This window comes from Olea europaea, unplaced genomic scaffold (assembly GCF_002742605.1).
Source record: "Olea europaea var. sylvestris unplaced genomic scaffold, O_europaea_v1 scaffold1107, whole genome shotgun sequence".
NCBI lineage: Eukaryota > Viridiplantae > Streptophyta > Magnoliopsida > Lamiales > Oleaceae > Olea > Olea europaea.
In genome coordinates this window covers 109,720-124,817 of record NW_019228437.1, presented here as the reverse complement: position 1 = coordinate 124,817, position 15,098 = coordinate 109,720, and the positions used below count along the sequence as shown (strand labels likewise).

At 35.5% G+C, this 15,098-nt stretch overlaps 1 pseudogene; it reads right to left on the bottom strand.

Annotated features, from left to right (window-relative positions):
* Window positions 1-7,796: 7,796 nt before the first annotated feature.
* LOC111373288 lies at window positions 7,797-9,642 on the bottom strand (annotated as a pseudogene).
* Window positions 9,643-15,098: the final 5,456 nt, after the last annotated feature.

The window sequence follows — 15,098 nt, the reverse complement described above, 5'->3', positions numbered from 1 at the left end:
TTCGTGTCTCATCAAGTATGTTCACGATTTCATGTACTTAAATTAATCATGTTATTTTATTTCACTTATTGAAATCATCATCTCATATGAAACATGAATCTTTTAGGTAATAATTAATCAGAGTGATTTGAGATGGATGAAGATTGGATGAGCACGCAATGGTGGCTAATAAAATATATTAATAATATTATGTTACAATTTATTAATATTTTGAGGATCACATATTTTGGGTTTTGAAGATTTTAAGTTTGAATATGTTGTTTCATAATTTTCTCTTTCTTTTGAAAACTTTTATATTTTAATAAAGTGATTGTTCAAAAATTTTATTCGTTAAAAATATTAAAGTGACTGTTCAAGAATTTTATCCATTTCAAATAGTATCAGAGTGAGTTTAAGTTTATGTAGACAAAAAAAAAAAAAAAGAATTACTATTCATAAGAACAATGACCGCGCAGTTATCGTTCAACAGTGACGCGTGCACTGTTTACAATGAGTAGTAACACGTGCATTATTTTATTAAAAAAATAGTAAAAATAATAATATATTTGATGAATGTTAAGGCCACCGTCACGTGATGATATGTCATAATCTTCGGTGTCTCAAATCAGGTAGAATTATATGTGATATTGTTTGAATTATATTATGTTATTTACGAAATTACAATTGCCTAACATGCAATTTTATGAAAATTATATGTAAATGCATGATTATGTGCACGTAAATGAATATGCGCGAAATTATGTATAAATTTATTGGGAATGGTTATTTTATTAAGTTGTGCATAATTACGAATCGGTACTTAATTATAGAAAATTCCATCCTATATTGGAAAGTGTAGGTTTGTGAAGACTGAAGAAACTTCTAGCTTTAGAAATAGAAGAGTACCCAATCAAAAAAATTTCTAAATTTGGAAATTCCTATTTTTAGAGAGACTATTAACAAACTTCTATTTCCCTAATATACCAGCAGTTGACAGAAGGGATAATATTATTGGCAAAGTGATAGAGGAAGAGAAAGACCTTGAAGAAGAACTTGAGGAGAACCCTGGAGAGAATCTAGAGGCAGGCCGAGATGAGGGAGTAGGAGAAAATTTTTAGATGATAGGAAGATGATAGGAAATTATATATGATTGTCATGTTTGGACTAAATTTTATTTAAATACGTGGATGTATGGGATACCATGAAATCCATTTGGTTTATGCAAGTTATTATGATTGACAAAAAAAATTAAAAATAAAAAAAATTGCTTTTTCCATTTTTCCTCTTATTCTTAATCTAGTAGTTAAATGATTTTATATTGGCATTTTATCAAGATTATGACAACTCTCTCTAAAAACACGAACAATAGGAAAGGTCAACCCCAGACCAGAGCAACTAAAATGAAAAATGACAAGGATCACTACCAGAATGACCAATTCATGTAGTTTCTTGAAGCGATATGCAACATGGCACCATTTACCACACCACCTGTTGTACCACCACCTGCAGAGAGGAGTGTGGCTGCAATAGTGGGACAATATCGTAAGCTACAACCCTCTAGCTTTTAGGAAACATGGATCCACTAGCGGCAAAAGAGTGGCTAAGCAAGTAAGAACGCATATTTGAATTTGTTGAGTGCCTCGAAACTCAAAAATTAATCTATGCAACCTTTAATTTGGATAAAGGAGCAAGACACTGGTGGGAAATGACCAACGGTCCAGAGTAGTTGGACAAGTCTTGATGTGGAATGAAATAAAAGATTTATTCCTATAAAATACTTCCCCACCAACATCCGAAACTAGAAGGAAGCGGAGTTCTTGGTGTTTGGACAGGAAAATTTCATACCTGTGGATTATGAAAGAAAGTTTGAGGGACTATCTCGCTATGCTCTACAATTGGTTGATATGGAGAAAAAGAAAGCGAGACGCTTTGAAAAATGTCTATGTGATGATCTTCAATAATCATTGGTCACCTTTGAATTGGGTACATACCATGAAGTATTGGCGAAGGCACACTTGGCAAACTTCAAGGAAAACGCCAACAATACTAGTAAACCCCAGCAACTTGTATTGGCAGAGAACCGTAAATGTGAGGATCATAAAAATACAGTGAAGCAGAATTTTACAAAGAAAGGAAAAGAAGGGTCGGCATAAGCATATATTTAGAGAATTCAATTTGTGACAAGTGTCAAAAGTGTCACGCTGGAAAATACCTCAAGGGAACCAACGTATGCTTCTATTATAGAGAGACAGGTAATGTGGCAAAGTTTTGCCCTAAGAATTAGAAGCTGAGGCAACTACCACAGCAGCAAAAACCCGGAATCCACCTAAAGGGTAAGCCAGGTTCTTTACGCTTATTAAACGTAAGGAAGATGCTGGCCAAAATTTTTTGGCAAGTAACATTCTCATATCTGATACTCCCGCATATGTTTTGATAGATTCTGGTTCCACCCATTTCTTTATATCGTCGAAATTCACGAGCACAATAAATGTAAGTAGTGAAGTTGCCAATATACCATTAGAGGTTGTCATCCCTTTAGGGAATGTACTTAACACAAGTCACATAGTCAAGATAGTAGGAATAGAAATTGATGGTAAAATCTTGGACATGAACTTATATGTCTTAAACATGCTTGAGTTCGACATAATCCTTGGATGGACTGACTTTCAAATAAGCATGCAACAATTCTATACTTTGAGATAGAAGTAATTTTTAAATTGCCTAGAGGAGTAGAACTTCGCCTTTCAGTGCACAAAACAAAACCCCTACCTAATGTCATTTCTGCGTTAAAGACCCGAAAACTTTTAAAGTCAGATGGATGCATAGGGTTCTTGATGTCATTGCTGGTCAAAGAAGATAAAGCCCAGACAATTGTAGATGTCAAAGTAGTATGGGAATTTTCGAAAATCTTTCCCGAAGACTTACATGGAATGCCTCCAAAACGGGAAGTAAAGTTTAAAATTGATTTGACTCCCTGTTCTGCTCCTATTTCGAATGCTCCCTATAGAATGGTATCAAGGGAATTGCAGGAATTGAAAGCACAAATCAAGAAATTATTGGGAAAGGGCTTTATAAGACCCAGTGTGTTGCCTTGGGGGCACTAGTGTTATTCATTAAGAAGAAAGATGGATCTATGAGGATGTATATCGACTATCGAGAATTGAATAGGACTACCATCAAGAATAAGTATCTATTTCCTAGCATTGAGGATCTGTTTGATCAGTTACAAGGTGAGACGGTATTCTAAAAAATCGATCTAAGGTCAGGATATCACTAGTTGAGGATAAAAGCTACTGATATCTTGAAGACAACCTTTAGACCTTGGTTAGCCATTATGAGTTCGTAGTTATGCCTTTTGGCCTGACTAAGGCTCCAAGAGCATTCATGGACTTGATGAATCGTGTGTTTCGCGAATACCTAGATCAATTTTTTATCGTGTTCATCAATGATATACTGATCTACTCAAAGACTAAAAGGGATCATGAAGAACATTTGAAAATTGTGTTACAAATTTTGAAGAAGGGGAAACTTTACGCCAAATTCAAAAAGTGTGAATTTTGGTTAGAAAGAGTTGTGTTCCTTGGACACGTGGACATAGCCCAGGGAATTGAAGTAGACCCAAATAAGGTAGAAGTGGTGTTAAACTGGTCAAGACCAACTAATGTAGAAGAAGTTCGAAGCTTTCTGGGTTTAACATGATACTACAGAAGATTTATAGAAGGATTTTCCAAAATATCGAGAACCATAACTTAGTTGACGCATAAGGGTGCGAAATTCGAATGGATCGAAAAATACAAACGTACTTTTGAAGAATTGAAGAAGAGGCTAGTTAATGCACTGGTGCTGACTATACCTAAAGGATCAAAAGGTTTCGTAATATACAATGATGTATCCAGACAAGGCTTAGGTTGTGTTTTGATACAACAAGGCAAGATAATCACCTATGCATCTAGACAATTGAAACCTTATGAACAGAACTATCACACTGACCTAGAACTCACAACAGTTGTACACGCTTTGAAAATTTGGAGACACTACCTATATAAGTGTAAATGTGACATTTATACAGATCATAAAAGCCTCAATTACATTTCACTCAAAAGAAGTTGAACATGAGGCAGAGACGATGGCTTGAATTGGTAAAGGATTATGATTGTGAAATCCATTACCATCCAGGCAATGCGAACGTAGTGGCAGACACTTTGAGTAGGAAAACCACGGCAATTTTGCAATATTAACAGTGCGGGAACCTCTATATAAGGAATTTGAGAGATTGAGCCTCAAAATAGTCACAACTCTATCGAAAATATAGCTCGAATGACAGCATTCTTGATTTGACTACTCTGTAATAGAATCAAGGACCACCAGAAGGGCGATCAGTCATTTAAATTTATTAAAGCTGAAACTGATACAGAAAAATGAAAAGGATTTACCATAATCGAGGACAAAATATTGTATTATCAAGGACGTTTATGTATACTAGATTTTGAGGAATTGAAAAGGGAGATTCTAGAATAAGCCCATGCCACGCTTATTCAGTACACATATGAATACAAAGATGTATCGTGACCTAAAAGCCGTATTTTGGCAGAAGAATATAAAGACGACATAGCTGAGTTTGTTGAGAGATGCCTTGTATGTCAACAAATGAAAGCTGAACATCATTAACCATCAGGGTTACTACAATCATTGGAAGTTTCGCAATGGAAATGGGAGCATTTGACAATGAATTTTGCTATTGGCTTTCCAAAGTCAATGAAGGACCAGGAGGCCATTTGGGTAATAATTTATAGATTGACCAAAGCAGCTCACTTTATACCTATCCGGATGATCTTTTCTATGGACCAATTAGCACAATTATATGTCAACGAAGTGGTGAGATTGCATGGTGTTCCAATCTCGATTGTATCAGACATAACCCCAAGGTTTACATCAAACTTCTGGAAAAGTTTGCATCAAGCGATGGGAACTAAGCTAAAGTTTAGTACATCACTCCATCCCCAAATGGATGGACAATCGGAGCGAACTATTCAAACTCTAGAAGACATGCTCCGAATGTTTGTCTTAGAATTTGTAGGGCATTAGGAAAAACATGTACCATTGATTGAGTTCGCTTACAATAATAGCTACCATGCCTTTAGATATTAGGGCCTGAAATTGTGGGACAAACAGTTCGGGCCATTGAAAAGATCCAAGCTAGTATCAAAATCGCCTAAAACAGACAGAAAGGCTATGCGAATAGAAAACTAAAGACCTAGAATTTGTTGTTGGTGATCGCATATTTTTTAAACTCATTCCAATGAAGGGCATCCTATGTTCCGATAAGAAAGGAAAACTTTGACCGAGGTACATTAGACCCTTTGAGATACTCAAACAAGTTTATATCAACTAGCTTTGCCGCCAGAACTTTCTGCAATGCATGATGTCTTCCATGTATTTACACTCAAGAAATATGTCCTAGATTCGAGTTATGTAGTAAAGTATGAACTATTGAAGATTTAACTAAATTTGAGTTACGAAGAAGTCCTGCTTTACGTTATAGCCTAGAAGGTACAAAAGTTTTGCAATAAGGAAATATCACTTGTCAAGCTATTATGGCAACATCATTCAATCGACGAAGCAACTTGGGAACGCGAAGATAAAATGAAAACCAAATATCGCCAACTATTTGACAAAGACAACTGATGTAATTTTCAAGGACGAATATTTTTTTAGATGGGTAGATTACAATAATCTAAAATTCTCTACATGTCATTAACCTAAGTATAGAAACCAAATTGCTCGATAACCATAGTTTAAGGACCAATTTATATAGAGACTAAGGTTCAGGGACAGATTTACACATCAACGATAATTTAGGGATAATATCGCATGTCGATAAAAGAATAGGGCTAAGTTTCATACCTGTCCATAGTTGAAGGACTGTGTGTGTGATATTTAAAGTATGTATATATGCATATAGTATCTACATACATGGTAAGAAATAATTTGATGCAAATCTTGGTAACTATCATGGAGTTTAGTAGCACTACGCACGGAATTAGAACCATGAAGTTCGGTTCTTATAATTTTGTGCCTGCCTCGTCAAGAGTGTTCACTTATCTCATGGGCTTCTATTATTCATGTTATGTTATTTCACTTATTAATATCAACATCTCATATGAAACATGAATTTTGTTTTAGGCAATAATTAATCAGTGATTTGAGATGGATGAAGATTGCGCGAGTACACAACGGTGGCTAATAAAATATCATGTTATGATTTATTGATGTTTTGATGATCACATTATTTTGGTTTTGAAGATTTTAAGTTTGAATATATTGTTCGAACTTTTCTCTTTCTTTTGAAAACTTTTATGTTTTAACAAAGTGATTTTTCAAGAACTTTATTTGTTTCAATGGGCTTGTTTTCCAATGTGATGTGCATCTCAGTGAAGCATCTTTCTGTTGAAATGGATATTTTGGGGAAAAAATTGAGAATCTTATGCTATTTCATTTACAGTGTGTTTGATTGGCATAAAAAAATATCATTTAAAAAAGAAAATATTTTCCTTATTTTGAGAAAAACAAAAACCACCTCATCCAAAGAAAATATTTTCCTTAAAAAAAGGAAAACTAGGCATATTTTTAAAAATTGGAAAATATTTTGAATGGAAAAAAATAAAAACACCCAAAGTAAGAATTCGGCCAAAAAACTGATATTTTTCATGGAAAAAATAAATGTAATCAAACACTACCATAGACATTCTAAGCCATAATAATCTGATACTGGAGTTTCAAGGTGGAATTTCAAGGTAACAAGGACATTGGAAGAAGTACGAAGAGAGTTCATTAAGTGGGGACTATACCGTATGTTGGCAGTCACATAATTGCTTATTTTCTTACATGAATGTCTATTGCTGGTGCCTTTGAAGTTTCCAATCTTTATCATCTGCCTCTTGTACTTGACGCACTCAAAAAACTTTATCATCTGCCTCTTGTACTTAATTAGTGGTGGCCTATGCAAGGGATACTCAAGCTGTAGACAATTTGTCCATTGTGCAATCCTGCAAGCCGCATAACATTGTGGCAATTACTTTCGTCTATTTATCTTCACTTTCAACGCCACGCATGGGTAACAAATTATCCAAGTGGAGCTAGAGAATTATAATGCTAGACTAATTCATTCAACAATATTCACTTCGTCTAATTCCTTGATAGTTCACAGACTAACCGCTGCTTATGTAAAAGAAAGTTAACAAAAATCGGATGCTTCTAAGAATTTAATTATCTTTTCCGACTTTAGCATGTTGTGTTTGTTGTTCCAGCTTATTGTCTGTCCAGTCTATATTTTAGTTGGCCCCACAGGATTCTTTCATCGTTTGAGATTACCAATTGTTTAGCCATGGAGAGAGTTTCTACTTTGACAATTTTACTTTTGTAAAGGTTCCCAAGGACTATGACATACTTGTTGTACCCTTGACATACACTGCTCTAAAGATGCTGAAAATGCGAGAGGAGTGGCAGCACCGCCTATCAAAGTCATATGCACTACCATGACATCAAATTAAGGGGCGTGTACATTCTCCACTGCAAATTAAATGCAACTCTAGAACAAAAAATTGTTCATATTTGAAACTACTTGTCTTCCATTTATGCTGTTGACTTCCTCATGTTTAGAACGCATCTAATCTTCGGATCCGTTTCCACCTTTTAAGGTTATTAAGTATATTGTGTCCTTCACTGGTTCCAAAGATCATATTCTGCTTAAGAAAGTTGGACCAGTAAAACAAGAAGATAATTTTAACAATTAGACTCCAGCGCCCCATAAAACAAGAAGAAAAAGAGAACAGTCTTATTGAAGTATCAGGAGATGAGAGAGTAGGCTAAATGATGCAACAGTCACAATTACAGATGGTTTAACTCAAATAAATATAAAAAGTAGTCCATTGACAGAGATATGTCTATAGCAATAGAATAATGAATGATATTAAAAATACCAAAGTCATGGGCGACAAGCTTGAATAATAAGAGGTAGCTATCTGAATACTAAAGTTGCAGTTCCCTTCTGATCAGTCACCATGGTGAGGCCCTGAAAGCTACAGCTCAAATCTTTCTGATTCTAGACCTGGAAATACATATTAAACGCATATGTTGCATTCCCATTGGGATCCAATCCGTTGCAAGAACCATACCAAAGGGCAGTGCAATCCTATGATGCTCGGACTCGATTACGGGTATCCGGTATGGGTACATATTTAGGTGTCGGATTTTTGATTTTCTAAAATATAGGATACGGGGACATGGTTGAAAAGAGTTCAATTTTCAGACACGGGTACATGGATACGTCTTTCAAGGTTCAATTTTTTTACTACTTCAAGAAGTCATTTTAAATAAATCAAAATCAATTATTCACAAAGAAGGAAATGGATATTGAATAAGGAGTTGAGACGAATAAAATAGAATTTTGGGGTTTAGTTTTCAATTATAGACATTATTAAATGTTATATAAAATAGCAAATAAGGGACTTGATTATAATTTGGACTTAATGGAGAACTAATTAGAAACGGGAAAGAAGAAAAGGAGAGAAAAAAAAAGAAAGAAGAAAAGCAAAAACAATGAAGTCTCCGATTAAAATTTGGAGGATCCGACACATATCTCATACCCATACCCATGTCGTGTCGTGTTCGACACGGATACTGCAACTATTTCGAAGAGTCCGAGCATCAGAGGTGCAGTCTGAAAAGGTGCAAGAGTAATTAATGTTTTCTGCTAATTTGCTCATACCCTTGGCATCTGGTCCCAGCACACACCATTTCTTAGGAAGATATTGCACATTTTGCACACCCACAAGGTACTTGTCCTGTAGCTGACCTGAAAGATCCATAATGAACTTGGGTTGCCCATCATATCTGAAGATGCCCCAGTGGCGTTCAAAAATACCAGGAGCTATACTCTTGCCATCCTCATCAATAAGACCAAACAAATAAACTTCTATAAGCCCAGGCCGAACAGGGGTTCCTCTATTTGATGCAAGTCTAGGTAGAAGCCCTCTATAGAACCTCAAAGCAAAATTTATATTTGCATTCCTATCCCCATTTTTAGGCCTTCCCACCTTCCCAACAATAATGGTCATGTCACCATACCCAACAACTTAAAGTGATGCCACCAAGGTGTTGAAGTTGGCATCAAAGACATTAGTGTAGGGAATTCCATTATCAACAATAGATTACTCACCCATCAAAGAAGGCATAATCAACTGTTTACAGTGAAGGGTGCTTTACTCTGGTTTAGGAATTTGACAATCTGGGTCATTTCTTCAAGGATATCGGTCCTGAACGTTCCAGCAGACGGGATAGGATTGTCTGGTGGGGAACCATAAACATTAGCATTTAAAGGCACAGTTGCTTTTATGGAATCCCCTAGCCCTGCATCATTTAAGGCATTTTGAATGTTCTGAAGAGCTAGGAAGGTTGCGTTCAAGAATGAGTTGTTGGAGGAAGTGAGGAAAGGCTCATTACCAACTGCCACATATCTGTTCAGAGCCCCAAGGAAGCAAGAACTGAGAACACTGTAAATCTAAGCTACTACTGCCAAAACATGTAATCACCGAGATCGTACAAGAAAAATACCAAATTGCCAAGGTGAATTTTCACAAAAAGCAGAAGACGACTACTCCCCATGGAAGCATTTAATATCAAGAAAAACATCCAATTGCTTGCAAGATCTAATCATACAAGTTATACATGCATGCATAATTTTCACAAGGAATTGACGCATAAATGACCTCATTCTTCAAAGGCAACGATATCAACTCTTGTGGAGCAGAGCATGTCCAAGAAAGATCCTTTCGTAGTTCAGCATTTCTTGGAAGGAAAAATGGAACGTCTGATGACACACCTAATACTAACTTCAATATCCCCAATTTGTAAATTTTATAATCTAAGGAGCACGTAACGAGCTTGACAACAAAATTTTATTTAGGTGAAAGAAATGTTGCCTCAGCATTCAGGATACAAGCTACACGAATCTCAATCAGCAAGGGAGCAATCTAATATCTCACTAATTAGTATGGAATCATCCTGCAAATTCCTCAATGATACAAGGCAAGATGAATTTCAAATTTATCTGTACTTCTTTATCTTCTCGAGGGAACTTCGTGGTTGCGTTGTGGAGGCAAGAAAAAAAATCAAAACTGATCTGGTAGAAAGGGAAAAAAATAATATTATCTAGCTTATGGATCAAAATAATCTTATCTAGTTCTAATTCCATCGAATAAAATTGCAGACCCATCTTTCCATAAATTCTTCAAAGTATGGACAGCCAATAACTAGGCATAATTCCTGCACAGATCCACATATGGTGCGATAATGCTACTTCTATCTTCAAGAAGAGAAGATTGTACAAGCAGTTTATTTTTCTAGTCAATTTGCTTACAACCCTACGAAACTTAAGCTTTAAATAAATCAAAATTCAAATTTATCCAAGGAAACTTGATAGGTAAAACATCATACTTGATGTTGACACCGCCATTGAAATTGTATCGGGTCACATTGCGCCTGACCCAGTCCTTGGCTCGATTGTAACTGCCCATGACGGCTAGCTGGTCATTTGGTATTTGGTATCCGTATTGCAACCATGACTTCAATGTCAGTGCCTGCCAAAGCACTCATGCTGGACTCATCTGCATCATATAGTTTTACCTTCTTTATTCCATTATCTTCTAGTATCTGCGCCACTACTTTGGGAGGCAACTTGTGGCGTGCCATTTGGGGCGATAGGGCTCAAGGTTGGGGTTCAACCTCTTTTTTTTTTCTTTTTTTTTTGTTTTTTTTTTTTTTTAAAACTTGTGGCGTGCCATTTGGGGCGATAGGGCTCAAGGTTGGGGTTCAACCTCTTTTTTTTTTCTTTTTTTTTTGTTTTTTTTTTTTTAAAACTTGTGGCGTGCCATTTGGGGCGATAGGGCTCAAGGTTGGGGTTCAACCTCTTTTTTTTTTCTTTTTTTTTTGTTTTTTTTTTTTTAAAACTTGTGGCGTGCCATTTGGGGCGATAGGGCTCAAGGTTGGGGTTCAACCTCTTTTTTTTTTCTTTTTTTTTTGTTTTTTTTTTTTTTTAAAACTTGTGGCGTGCCATTGTGCGCCAGTTCACACCGAGCCCTTCAACTAACCCACCCAACAACCCAAAATGTCAACGGATGCATCAAAACCCAATTTTCTCTCATTAGTTTCAAGGTTCAAAAATAAGTTTCTTATTCAAAACCAAACAAAATTGATTTCTTGATTAACGATTATGTAAAACCGGTACTTTAAGGAAAGAGACCCCAAAATAAAATATTGTGAATATGAATGAATGTGAGTAATGGGGGCAACAACGTGTATGGAAGCCCCCACATAGGGTGAAAAATAGCGTATAATGTTGACAAAAGTTTGTGGATAAGTGGGTTAGAGGAGGTACTAGTGTATAGTGATTAAAACCTCTCTCGAGTTTTTATTCTCAAAAGGATAGATAGATATACGCGGTTTTGGCAAGATTAAACCTATAGAAGATGTATGGGCTAATTGCCTTACGTGATATTCTCCATGACGATTTTGTGATTTGATGTATTAATGTGATAATCTTTGATTGCCTCATATATCAAATTACTAACCATCATATTTATGCCATTTAAGATGACTGCAATAATGAATTACTGTAAATAATATTATTCTTTTTTAAACATAAAGAGGAAGTTGAGAGCATGATACAACATACGAGGGCTCATTAATGCAAACACCATATCCTTTGCATCTGCAGTAGAATATTCCTCTATCCTTTCAAATTGACGAAAAACCCCATTTATATGATATTTAAGGTACAAAGGATAGGAGTGGGGTTATCTCACGCTTTATTGCCAGTCCAGTGTGGGGGTTCGATTTTTGAGACATGAAATTGGACTCCTTGTAGGCGCAATATATAGGCAACTCTTATTCCCTAACTTGATAGGGCACATTCCGCGATTTGCTTCCTTGCAAAGCTCTAGGGGCCCTCAAGGTTGGCTGTTTTTTGTTTTTTTTTTTAAAGGTGCTCCCTGCCGTCCACTCCAATTACAGCTACAATTAATTCCAATTAAAAAGGTACAAAATTAATAGTTTTAAAAGGACAAGATCGTCTTTCCAATCCTCCTCACTTGTTATGGGCTTGTTTGCCTAGAGTAAGGGTAGTACCAAGAAACGACCAGTAACCTATTTTCCTTCCAATGCAAACCCACGATCGACATCAACATTGTACGACTTTACCCACGATTTGTGAATCTTCAATATTTCTAATTTGATTTTTGCATGAAAATTCAAATTTTGAAATAGGTTTCTCTAATTAATCGAATTTTGTTATATGTCCTCCTATGTTTATCAAGAATGTTTATTTATACAATAAGAGGTATTTAAGATGAAGCTCCTGGAAACTGTCTTTGTAGCGCATTTTGAAATAATGTTTTTGGCTCAATTTTATACCTGTTGTTGTTTGAATTTTGATTTATTACGTGTATATGTGTTGATTGTTGTGGGTTATGATCTATTTCAGTAGTAATTAATTTTTTTCATGTTATTCTAGCTGGAGACATGGACTACTTCACAATAGTTATTCACATTGAGGGGTTTTTTCGGTAAGTTGAATAATATGATATACGAACACGGTATGGTAATGTTCTTGAACTATATGAAGCCTGCTTATTTCAATAAGAATTGGTTTAAAGCATTTGCTCTTGTGTGGGAGATTGTGGACCTCAAGACTTCTACTTTAGGAAGTAGAAAGGTAGTTTGGGTAGTACCTTGCGAAAATTACGTAGTATATCACATTTGAAGGAAAATCTTAAAAAATGTTATGGGACATATATTGGAGGAGATTTATGTGGTAGTACCTAACCAAGCACATGCACTACCAAATGAACCGTATGAAGAACCAATACAAGATGTTCCTAGTGCCCATAATGAAGGGGTGAATGTAGTAACTGAAGAATACTACGTTTGATGTTTGACGCTAGTGAAAGTGGTATGATCGAGCATGATATCGGTGATTTTGAAATTGAAAATGTAGAGGAGTCATGGTCACAATTTGAGGAATCGCTAACGTTCGACACTAGTACGATAGTGTACAACCTGAATAGGTTGATAAAAAAAAATTAGGTGATCGGGACACAAATGAACATAGTGATGATGACACAATGGATGAACCAATCGAAGATTTTGTCAAGGGTGACTATGAAGTAGATGATAAATAATTAGGTAGTGATAAACCTCTAGCTTAAATAGTGAATCTTGTTTTCGATTTTGGGTTTAGTTTAGAGCTAGACATGATCAAGTTCGGTTCGATTCTAAAAAGAATTGAATTGGATCCAAATTTTCGAGTATTTAGTAAGTGGAACCGTCGGGTTCAAATTTAATTATGGAATCGTCTGGGTTCGGTTCTCAAGTTCCATACTATAATTAAATATTTAATATTTACAAAACGACATTAATTCAACTACTAACATGTTCAATCTTAGCTCTTACAAAATAATGTAGTCCAATTTTATATATCTTTTACAGACTTTATTGAATTTTTTATATATTTGATTGTTAAAATTATAGGAAGAGGAAGATATCGAGTTCACAATAATTAAAAGAGGTGCATACGACCTTCAATTCGGTTTCTCCAGGTTAGTGGAAACGACACTATAATATAATAATAGATTATTTTACCCAAATTAATTTGTTAGCAAATTTATTTAGAAAAAATAATTTGGTTTATTTAGAATCAATAAATTTAAAAAAAAAAAAAAAATTAGGGAGATTCGGCTCTTATTCAGTTTTTTGGTTATTGATCTAGAATCGAGAACCAAACCAAATCCGTCGATTCTCGATTCAGATAACCATTCAGGTATTTAAATTTAGAAGAATCACTTAATTCGATTCAGGTCCGGTCCGATCCGGTTTGAAAATTTTGTCCAGCCTACTTTAGTTAATATGACAAACAAGAAGTTAGAGAGAATGACAAAAATTATGGAATTTTCAATAAATTACAAAGTTTGGACTGTAAAGATGATGAATGACAACATCAAGGAAGAGGCGATGAGTTGACGTATTCAACCCGATACTGACAGAACTAGTTTTCGAAACAGGTAAGCACATTAATCTTTTGATTATGTTATGTGTAACCCCTTACTTTTACCACATGTTGGTAGTATTCCCTAACATGTTGAAGGATGATGGAATACCCCCCTTTGAAGTTTTCAATTGTGTGCGGAATGGGTTTAGTGTTTTTGAGATAAGCACCTTTTTGAAAGCAACAATATGCATTCTGTCAGAGCAAATCGAGAAACCAGATATATTAAAGATGAATGAGTCAAGTTGCGAGCAGCATGTAAAGATAAATTGTGTCCGTGGATACTGTCTGCAAGTAAAGAGAAAGGTTTAGCAAGCTTTATGGTGAAGACATATAGAGGTGATAACACTTGTGCAATGGTGTAATGGAATAAGAATCTTACTTCGAGCTACTTAGCCTTTAGATATTTGTATGCATGGAAGGCTGATCCTAACATGTCTGTGAGCGAGTTTATTGATTTAGTTAAAAGGGATAATTTTGGAGATGTTTTAAGGTGGCATGTTTATCAAAAAAAAGAAAAGGTAATGAAGTTCATAAGGGGCAGTGTGGTAGACCATTATGAAGTTTTGTTAGATTATAGAATATACATTTGAATAACTTTCGTGGATTATTCAACAGTACCATCTTGATTACACCGAAGAAGTCGACTTTGACAATGTAGGATAAATCAGAATTTACTTGATGCGGAGAATTGTGGTTAGGAGGGAATACAACAGTTGGATCAAATAGGCTGGCCCTTGGATCGTGAAGATTATACAGAGACTTCAATTGTGAGGGCTGGATATGTTGATTACTTTGGGAACCATAAATTTCAAATACGCCACAATGCAAGCTAAACGCTACATGCAGTCACTTGATTGCGAGGGCATGTTCATGTCGTTCATAAAAGTTAATAGGGATACCTTGCAACCATGTTATTGCAGCACTATTTTCACGTGGCATCCAATCTATTACAAAATATGTTGATGACGTTTATAAGAAGGAAGCATACATTCGAATACATGGCCAAATTCAGGACTAA